This window comes from Anneissia japonica, unplaced genomic scaffold (assembly GCF_011630105.1).
Source record: "Anneissia japonica isolate Jap-2015-1 unplaced genomic scaffold, ASM1163010v1 scaffold165_len1371125_cov188, whole genome shotgun sequence".
In the NCBI taxonomy this organism is placed as follows: domain Eukaryota; kingdom Metazoa; phylum Echinodermata; class Crinoidea; order Comatulida; family Comatulidae; genus Anneissia; species Anneissia japonica.
In genome coordinates, this window is record NW_022697648.1 from 374,166 (window position 1) to 377,751 (window position 3,586).

Here is a 3,586-nt window from a genome sequence, read left to right on the forward strand (position 1 = left end):
GTGTGTGTGTGTGTGTGTGTGTGTGTGTGTATAAATGGTCCTCGAATCGAAGATGCCCATAATCGCTGCAACAATAAATAAATTGAACAAAAGGTTGACATCACATGAAATATGTATTAAGTATCTCCCATAATTCAACAAGCATCAGAATTTCTGTTACATCAGAAAATTACTTCCTGGTGTGTATGCGTTTGTGATGTTAGAGGTCAACACTTTCTTTAAAGTATCTGCAGGACAATGGTGATTACTTGATCATCAATTGTCTCGTTTCTTGTTTATTGTTGTCCAATGGTCTGTGGCTGAATTCCACACTCACAAATTGTTTGGTAGACTGGATGATCAACATTTTTCTTTTAGTTCTAGAGCTGAGGTACTAAATTTCACGTAGCAAGTTGTAATCACTCAAGAAAGAAGTTCTTCATCCATCGACTGTATTTATGTCGCTGTCGGATACAGGGTGTGTTGAGATAGGGACTAACTAATATCTTTAACAATATAATTTAATATTTTAATTGATTATGCCGACATAAAATTAAGGTAAACTTATTTTGGTAAGTCATTCATTGTTTTTCCATATTTTGCCACAAACGATATTATTTTTAATGAGTTCTGTGTCAGAGATTTTTTTTAATCCACGGGTGAACATCCTACAAACAATGTGGCTCCAGAAAGGGGCCTATAGCTTAGAGTCTCGGTCAGAGTCCCGGAATAAAATTTTTGGTAAGGTTCATGGGTAGAGACGTTGTGGTTTTGTTTGTTTTATGACAAACATTCTGGTTTTAGACACAATCTTAAAGATTGGCAATCACAATAACGTCGTTTGGATTGACAAATTGATATTTTAGTCCAACGTTCTCATCTTGGCGTCGTCCAACGTGGGGGAATTTTCTCATTTACCCCGCTGGCACCGCCAATGTAAACAAAGGTATGTCGGCACTTGTCAATAAATGTGTAAAAATATCTATCACTAATTCTTTTTCTTAATTTTGTGTGATTGATTTTACACAGGCAGCATGTCTATATCTTCAATATCTGTCAACTGAGTATATACCTTGTTCATACGGTATACAATAAAAACAAGTTCAAAGAATATTGATTGCAAACGTCTCAGTTTGACAATGTACTATTAGAGAAACGTACAGCATTATGTTTTGATATGACAGCATATTACGTTGTATTATGGCAAAACGTGGAGAGGAACTGGCACAAGACCTAGAAGCGTACAGACAGCTTGATGGAGTTCGTGAGACAAGATCTGCCTTCGGCAGACTACGGCACTAACGATGTCAGATGATGGTAATTCGTGTTATTTGACAGGTTGCACAACATCATTTCGCTAATATATATTACAACACACTATAGGCTACACTATATATTGTGTTCTCGTAACTCATTTAAGGCATTAATAAACGTATCGTATGCCCTAATCTACCATTGCAGAAGCAATAACTTAACATAATTACATCAGATTTATTTTTACTACATCATTGCAATGTTCAAATAGGCCTATGCCACGTAATTTTAAATACTGATGAAAATTATAATGAAAGTTATTGCTCTTAATTTGAGCAATGATATCCTCATCTAGCATACTTTGTAGAAATTTCCACCATGTCATATCACCTCTTACATCACGGATACAAAAAAAATCTCCATGCTTATAACATCTATCGATACTAGGCCTATTCTACATTGACCTCTCTTACATATTCCTGATCTTTCTGTTTCCATAGTAACGTATTAATCCTTTGATTCGTAAAATGCAACCGTTTTTGGTGTCCTGAAACAAAAGATAATGAACTCAGCTTTTGAAGAAGAATATTCGATTAAAACTCCAATCACATCAATTCGGAATCGAAATTCGGACCGCTTTTCCGATGCGCTAAACGTCAGCATCCCTATTCTTACACAGTGATTTTAATTTCTCATCGGTTCGGAAGCCTTTACGATCCGAAAATTCGGATATTGTGGAAATGTAGCTTAAGTGTTAATTACCAGTGGCGGATTCAAGGGGAGCAGTCGGCCCGCCACTCCCCTCTCCCCAAATTTTTAAAAATTAAAAACAAAACGAGAAAAAGAGAAAATTCTACTCAAATTTTGAGTCTAAGAGTGCATTTCCGGCCATATAGAGGTGCCGTAATCATAAATGTTCTTACCCTCTTTCTCTAAAAATCCCTCTCTGGGCGCCCCCTCTATTTCAAACCTCTGGATCCGCCACTGCTAACCGTATCCAAAAGAATAGGAGTGAACAACTTTTTAGCGTTGCACTAACCAATTATTGTAATTTAAATAAGTTCATTAAGGTTAAAGTACTTTGTTTAGCATATTAGGCCTATGTAATTAAACTTTATTAGCTGATTATGAATAATTGAGTTAATCCATTCTGTTCAAAACCTACCTTGATAAAAGTACGCAACCACTACAAAACTATGGTAGCCTATGCACAGGTCTGTTAGTAGTCCATATGTTATGGGATAATTAATAAATAAAATGGTTGACAATGTGAGCTTCGCAGTCTGAATCAGTTTTAATTTTGGCTGTATTTTTTCTTTATTGCGATTTAAAATTACATACTGTATCTTCTTATTTCGATGAAATTCATATTTGAGTTTAATTCATTTTGTTCAAAACCTACCCTGATAAAAGTACGTACCCAATACAAAACTATGGTAGTCTGTTAGTAGTCCATATGTTATGCGATAATTAATAAATAAAATGGTTGGCAATGTCAGCTCTGCTGTCTGAATCAGTTTTAATTTTGGCTGTATTTTTTTTTTTATTGCGATCTCAACATATACTGCATCTTCTTATTTCGATGAAATTCATATTTTTATACATATTTTCATGTTTTACATTATTCAAACTGTAATCTAATACTACTATTATTTCATATTAATGGACAAATCAATTTGAATTGCTGAAATTATAATCTTAAGCTTCTTCCTTTACGTTTCCAATTTCTAAATTTGGCAATTTTTTATTTGCTCGTGTAAGCTATTAGCTATCATCACATTTCACTCGGTCTTGACATGTGACTAGTAATGTTCCTCTTCATACCATATATTAGTGCATTGAAACGTCCTATATCGCCAATTGACATTTGTCATTTAATAAACTACGATAATGCATTAATAATGAAATCGATTATACACTAGGCCTGTTCACTATTTTCTAAGTTTTTCAATATCGTTATTATAACTTTGAGTTCAAGTATAAACAACCACGAGGTAGTTTTCAGTTAATTAAGTAGCTTCTATTTATCTTGAGATCGGCTGTAAGTAGATATGATTGACTGTTTCTAGGCAATTCTTGGCAATATATATATTGAGCTTGACGATATAATACAATTGTATTTATGCCGGTGAGGGGTGAATGTGGCTGTTAAATGTCAAGGCTTCTTTGAAAAAGTATCACATGTAAAACGTGATTGCTGAAACTTGTCATGTGTTAAATATTTGAAATGGTGACTCGCTTGATTTGGTTTTTAATATATTTAATAAAAAAAAGTAATTAATGTTTTTTTTTTCTACAGTTTTTTGGAAGTTTTAATTATAGCAAATAGGAATGAATGTATGCATGCATGTTT

At 33.8% G+C, this 3,586-nt stretch overlaps 1 protein-coding gene across 5 annotated transcripts in view; it reads left to right on the top strand.

Annotated features, from left to right (window-relative positions):
- Positions 1-3,586, top strand: part of LOC117102271 (trace amine-associated receptor 3-like) — a 26,749-nt gene that overhangs the window by 5,841 nt on the left and 17,322 nt on the right. The window contains exons 2-4 of one of the 5 annotated variants that reach the window (XR_004444382.1): positions 358-551; positions 1,009-1,296; positions 1,734-3,385. The exons of 1 other annotated variant lie outside the window; for it this stretch is intronic. The gene's annotated coding sequence lies outside the window, so the exon portion shown is untranslated. Of the gene's footprint in view, positions 1-332; positions 552-1,008; positions 1,297-1,733; positions 3,386-3,586 lie in introns of those variants that run through there. 3 more of the 5 variants (XR_004444385.1, XR_004444384.1, XR_004444383.1) reach the window with 3 other exon arrangements.